We start from the raw sequence: 6,811 nt of genomic DNA on the forward strand, positions 1-6,811 counted from the left end.
TTAACAACATTTCTCCTAGGCATATTATGAACAACATCCCTTCTACCAACATTCCTATCATGCACATATGAAGAACTAGAAGCATGAGAAAAATCATCGTACTCATTATAACTCTTATAAGCATTTCTAGTTTGTCTCCTATCATGATACAAAAAGGCATGGTTCTTTTTAGCACTAGTAGCCATAGGGGCCTTCCCTTTCTCCTTAGTGGGAATGGGAGCCTTATGGCTTGTTAAGTTCTTGGCTTCCCTCTTGAAGCCAAGCCCATCCTTAATTGAGGGGTGTCTACCAACCGTGTAGGCATCCCTAGCAAATTTTAGTTTATCAAAATTACTCTTGCTAGTCTTAAGTTGAGCATTAAGACTAGCTAATTCATCATTCAATTTTGAAATAGAAACTAAGTGTTCGCTACAAGCATTAATATCAATATCCTTACACCTAGTGCAAATTTCAACATATTCAACACAAGAGTTGGATTTATTTGCTTCTACTAGTTTAGCATTTAAATCATCGTTTATGCTCTTTAAGTTAGAAATAGAATCATGGCATGTTGACACTTCACAAGCAAGCATTTCATTCCTCTTAATTTCTAATGCAAGGGATTTTTGAGCCTCTACAAACTTATCATGTTCTTCATACAACAAATCCTCTTGCTTTTCTAAAAGTATATTCTTTTCATTCAAGGCATCAATTAATTCATTAATTTTGTCTATCTTAGATCTATCTAAGCCCTTGAACAAACATGAATAATCTACTTCATCCTCATCACTAGATTCGTCCTCACTTGAAGAAGCATAGGTAGAGTTGCGAGTACATACCTTCTTCTCCTTTGCCATAAGGCATGTGTGACGCTCGTTGGGGAAGAGGGTTGATTTGTTGAAGGCGGTGGCGGCGAGTCCTTCATTGTCGGAGTCGGAAGAGGAGCAATCCGAGTCCCATTCCTTGCCTAGATGCGCCTCGCCCTTTGCCTTCTTGTAATGCTTCTTCTTTTCCCTCTTGTTTCCCTCTTCCTGGTCACTATCATTATCGGGGCAGTTAGCGATAAAATGACCAATCTTACCGCACTTGAAGCATGAGCGCTTTCCCTTCGTCTTGGTCTTGCTTGGCTGCCCCTTGTGACCCTTTAGCACCGTCTTGAAGCGTTTGATGATGAGAGCCATCTCTTCATCATTAAGTCCGACCGCCTCAATTTGTGCCACCTTGCTAGGTAGTGCCTCCTTACTTCTTGATGCTTTGAGAGCAAAAGGTTGTGGTTCGTTGATCGGTCCATTCAAGGCGTCGTCCACGTATCTTGCCTCCTTGATCATCATTCGCCCGCTGACGAATTTTCCTAAGACTTCTTCGGGCGACATTTTGGTGTACCTAGGATTCTCACGAATATTATTCACCAAATGAGGATCAAGAACGGTAAAGGACCTTAGCATTAGTCGGACGACGTCGTGGTCCGTCCATCGCGTGCTTCCGTAGCTCCTTATTTTGTTGATAAGGGTCTTGAGCCGGTTGTATGTTTGAGTTGGCTCCTCGCCCCTTATCATCGCGAACCGTCCAAGCTCGCCCTCTACCAACTCCATTTTGGTGAGCAAGGTAGCGTCATTTCCCTCATGAGAGATCTTGAGGGTATCCCAGATTTGCTTGGCGTTATCCAAGCCACTCACTTTGTTATATTCATCCCTGCACAATGAAGCTAGAAGAACAGTAGTAGCTTGTGCATTCTTATGGATTTGCTCATTAATGAATATAGGACTATCCGAACTATTAAAGTGCATTCCACTATCTACAATCTCCCATATACTAGGATGGAGAGAAAATAGGTGACTACGCATTTTGTGGCTCCAAAATCCGTAGTCCTCCCCATCAAAGTGTGGGGGCTTGCCGAGTGGAATGGAAAGCAAATGTGAATTTGAGCTTTGTGGAATACGAGAGTAGTCAAAGGAAAAGTTAGAATTAACCGGTTTCCTTTGCTCATAGTCGTTGTGGTCATCGTCCTTTTGGGAAGAAGTAGATTCATCACTGTCGTCGTAGTAGACGATTTCCTTGATGCGCCTCGTCTTCTTCTTCTTCCCTTCCTTTCGTCTATGACCCGAGCCGGAGTCGGTAGGCTTGTCATCTTTGAGCTCATTGACGAAGGACTCCTTCTCCTTATCGTTGATCACGATTCCCTTCCCCTTGGGATCCATCTCTTCGGGCGGCTAGTCCCTTTTTTGAAGAGAACGGCTCCGATACCAATTGAGAGCACCTAGAGGGGGGGGTGAATAGGTGATCCTGTAAAACTTCAAAACTTAAGCCACAAAAACTTATTAAGTGTTAGCACAATTATGGCCAAGTGGCTAGAGAGGAGTCAAAACACAATAACCACAAGAAATCAATCACAGAGATGACACGGTGGTTATCCCGTGGTTCGGCCAAGTACAAAACTTGCCTACTCCACGTTGTGGCGTCCCAACGGACGAGAGTTGCACTCAACTCCTCTCAAGTGATCCAATGATCAACTTGAATACCACGGTGTTCTTGCTTTTCTTTTCTCAATCCCGTTTGCGAGGAATCTCCACAACTTGGAGCCTCTCGCCCTTACAAAAAGATGTTCACAGAGAATCACGGAGCAAGGGAGGGATTAGCAACTCACACACGACAAAAGATCACAGCAAATACGCACACACAAGACCCAGACTTGAGCTCAAGAGACTAGCACACTAGAACGGAGCTCAAATCACTAGAATGTCGAACAAGTGCGCAAGATTGATGTGTGAGTGATCAAGAGTGCTCAAGGAATGATTGGTGTTCTCCTCCATGCGCCTAGGGGTCCCTTTTATAGCCCCAAGGCAGCTAGGAGCCGTTGAGAACAAATCTGGAAGGCCATCCTTGCCTTCTGTCGTCGGGCGCACCGGACAGTCCGGTGCACACCGGACACTGTCCGGTGCCCGATTTCTTTCCTTAACAGGCGCAGCCGACCGTTGCCAATCGTTGCAGATCTGGCGCACCGGACAGTCCGGTGCACACCGGACAGTCCGGTGCCTCCTTCCGACCGTTGGCCAGGCCACGTGTCCCGCGCAGATCGCGCGGCCGACTGTTGGCTCAGCCGACCGTTGGCTCACCGGACAGTCCGGTGCACACCGGACAGTCCGGTGAATTATAGCCGTACGCCGTCGGCAAATTCCCGAGAGCGGCTTCTTCGCCCGAGGCAGCCTGGCGCACCGGACACTGTCCGGTGCACCACCGGACAGTCCGGTGCCCCAGACCGAAGCAGTCTTTTGGCTGCACACAGCCAACTCTTCTTCTTTCTTCTTCTTTCTGTTTCTATCACTTAGACAAGTATATTAGTACATAACACCAATGTACTAAGGCTTAGAAACATACCTTTACTTGTGATTTGCACCTTGTTCATCCATGGGCATAGATTCACAATTAAGCACTTGTGTTTGCACTCAATCACCAAAATACTTAGAAATGGCCCAAGGGCACATTTCCCTTTCAATTGCCCGTTCAGAGGCCGGTCTACTTCGTAAGCGAAGTGCTGTCCGAGACCAAGATCCGCTACCCACAAGTTCAAAAGCTGCTATATGCTGTGATCCTGATAAGGCGGAAGCTGCGACACTACTTCGAGTCTCATCCGGTAACTGTGGTGTCATCCTTCCCCCTGGGGGAGATCATCCAGTGCCGAGAGGCCTCGGGCAGGATCGCAAAGTGGGCGGTGGAAATCATGGGCGAAACGATCTCGTTCGCCCCTCGGAAGGCCATCAAGTCCCAGGTGTTGGCGAACTTCGTGGTCGAATGGGTTGACACCCAGTTGCCGACGGCTCCGATCCAACCGGAGCTCTGGACCATGTTTTTCGACGGGTCGCTGATGAAGACAGGAGCCGGCGCGGGCCTGCTCTTCATCTCGCCCCTTGAAAAGCACCTGCGCTACGTGCTGCGCCTCCATTCCCGGCGTCCAACAATGTGGCCGAGTACGAAGCTCTGGTCAACGGGTTGCGGATCGCCATCGAGCTAGGGGTCAGACGCCTCGACGCCCGTGGTGATTCGCAGCTCGTCATCGACCAAGTCATGAAGAACTCCCACTGCCGCGACCCGAAGATGGAGGCCTACTGCGACGAGGTTCGGCGCCTGGAAGACAAGTTCTTCGGGCTCGAGCTCAACCACATCGCTCGACGCTACAACGAAACCGCAGACGAGCTGGCTAAAATAGCCTCGGGGCGAACGAAGGTCCCCCTGGACGTCTTCTCCCGGGATCTGCATCGACCCTCTATCAAGATCGACGACGTGCCCGAGCCCGAGGCACCCTCGGCTCAAGCCGAGGCGCCCTCAGCTCGGCCCGAGGCACCCTCGGCTCAGCCCGAGGTACCCTCGGCCCCCGAGGGCGAGGCACTGGACGTCGAGGAAGAGCAGAGCGGGGCCACGCCTGATCGAGATTGGCAGGCCCCGTACCTGCAATATCTCCGTCGAGGAGAGCTACCCCCCGACCAAGTCGAGGCTCGGTGGGTAGCGCGACGCGCCAAGTCGTTCGTCTTGCTGGGCGATGAAGAGGAGCTCTACCATCGCAGCCCCTCGGGCATCCTCCAGCGATGCATCTCCATCGCCGAAGGTCGGGAACTACTGCAAGAAATACACTCGGGGGCTTGTGGCCACCACGCGGGGCCCCGAGCCCTTGTCGGGAATGCTTTCCGGCAAGGCTTCTACTGACCAACGGCGGTGGCTGACGCCACTAGAATTGTCCGCACCTGCGAAGGGTGCCAATTCTATGTGAAGCAGACCCACCTGCCCGCTCAGGCTCTGCAGATGATACCCATCACCTGGCCCTTCGCCGTATGGGGTCTGGACCTCGTCGGTCCCTTGCAGAAGGCGCCCGGGGGCTACACGCACCTGCTGGTCGCCATCGACAAATTCTCCAAGTGGATCGAGGTCCGACCTCTGAACAGCATCAGGTCCGAGCAGGCGGTGGCGTTCTTCACCAACATCATCCATCGCTTCGGGGTCCCGAACTCCATCATCACCGACAACGGCACCCAGTTCACCGGCAAAAAATTCTTGGATTTTTGCGAGGATCACCATATCCGGGTGGACTGGGCCGCCGTGGCTCATCCCATGTCGAATGGGCAAGTAGAACGTGCCAACGGCATGATTCTACAAGGGCTCAAGCCTCGGATCTACAACGACCTCAACAAGTTCGGCAAGCGGTGGATGAAGGAACTCCCCTCGGTGGTCTGGAGCCTAAGGACGACGCCGAGTCGCGCCACGGGTTTCACGCCGTTTTTCCTGGTCTATGGGGCTGAAGCTATCTTGCCCACTGACCTGGAATACGGCTCCCCGAGGACGAGGGCCTACACCGATCAAAGCAACCAAGCTAGCCGAGAAGAATCGCTGGACCAGCTGGAGGAGGCTCGGGACAGGGCCTTACTACACTCGGCGCGGTACCAGCAGTCCCTGCGACGCTACCACGCCCGAGGGGTCTGGTCCCGAGACCTCCAGGTGGGCGATCTGGTGCTTCGGCTGCGGCAAGACGCCCGAGGGAGGCACAAGCTCACGCCCCCCTGGGAAGGGCCATTCGTCATCGCCAGCTTGGAAGCCCAGGCCCACGCGTCAAGCAACCGGCGCGCCAGTTGCTGCATGCAAGCAACCGCACCGCCACTTGCGCCACCGTCGCGCCTCTTCGGTTGCGGAGCCTATGCCGCGACTCGAGGCGACCCAGCAGCGCTAGCCTAGCACGTTGGTCAAAGCGACCGAAAGTGGGCCAGCAGTAATGGCGGTGGCAGGCGGGCGGGCGCAGCAGTCACGTCGTCAGCCAGGCTCACGTCTCATCCTGGGGCAGCAAGAGAGCCTCCTTCCACGGCGTGAAGACGGTGCGCCCGTGACCCGTTCCTCGAGCGAATCGCGCACGCGCAACGGCCGCCTCGCCAACCACTCGCCCCGTCGCATTAACTCCGCGGCGGGACACGCGGCGCCTCTTGCGGGAGAAGCGCGCGACGCTTCACCTTCGCCGTAATAACCGCGTCAAAAAGAGGTACGCCACGTCGTTCGATTTCGTTTCCTTTTCCTTTTTCCTCTTTCTCTATCTCTTGCAACAGGGACCGGGAAAGGGGGATACCCCGAAAAGGATCCTTTTCCGCGAAGGAACCGGGCTCCGAGCCCCCCTACTGATCAGGGGTTCGAAGACTGGCCCTCCGAAGGGTTCAACAGTCGCCTCAGATCGCGTGGGCCCGACACCCACTACTGGTCAGGGGTTCGAAGGCCAGCCCCCCGAAGGGCTCCATGGCCGCCTCAGGCTACTCGGGCTCCGCGCCCATTACTGATCAGGGGTTCGAAGGCTGGCCCCCGAAGGGTTCACAGTCGCCTCAGACACCGAGCGAGGGATGACCAGGGGTACGTTCGATACATAACCGAGGCTCGGGCTGCGCTCCCGAGGTACCCTAGGACATTTCCGAGACCAGCGGGAACGATCTTGTAACGGAATCCCATCGGAGGGAGGCATCGAGCCCTCGGACCCCGTCGCCAGGGGACCGGGTCCGGCAAATCACCCGCAGGTACTTTTGGGCGTGCCTCTGGGCCCCTAGCCGACCCCCAACGAACGGGGCACGGACGCCCACTCGGATTACCCGCTTGCAGCTCACCGGAGACACCATGTTCGGTGCCCATCGAGGGTAACATGGCGCACTCCCCCCCTCCTCCTTGCGGAAAGGCGACATAGGGGCGTATGTAAAAAGTCGAGTCTGTCCCTGATCGTCCTCTCGCCCTGTGCAGAGGCTCGGGGGCTGCTCTCGCAAAAACCGGCTCCGGCCAAACCGTTGACAGCGTCAACATACCAGCCCGAGAGCTTGGG

The sequence above is a fragment of the Zea mays genome, chromosome 8 (assembly GCF_902167145.1).
Source record: "Zea mays cultivar B73 chromosome 8, Zm-B73-REFERENCE-NAM-5.0, whole genome shotgun sequence".
Classification (NCBI taxonomy): Eukaryota; Viridiplantae; Streptophyta; class Magnoliopsida; order Poales; family Poaceae; genus Zea; species Zea mays.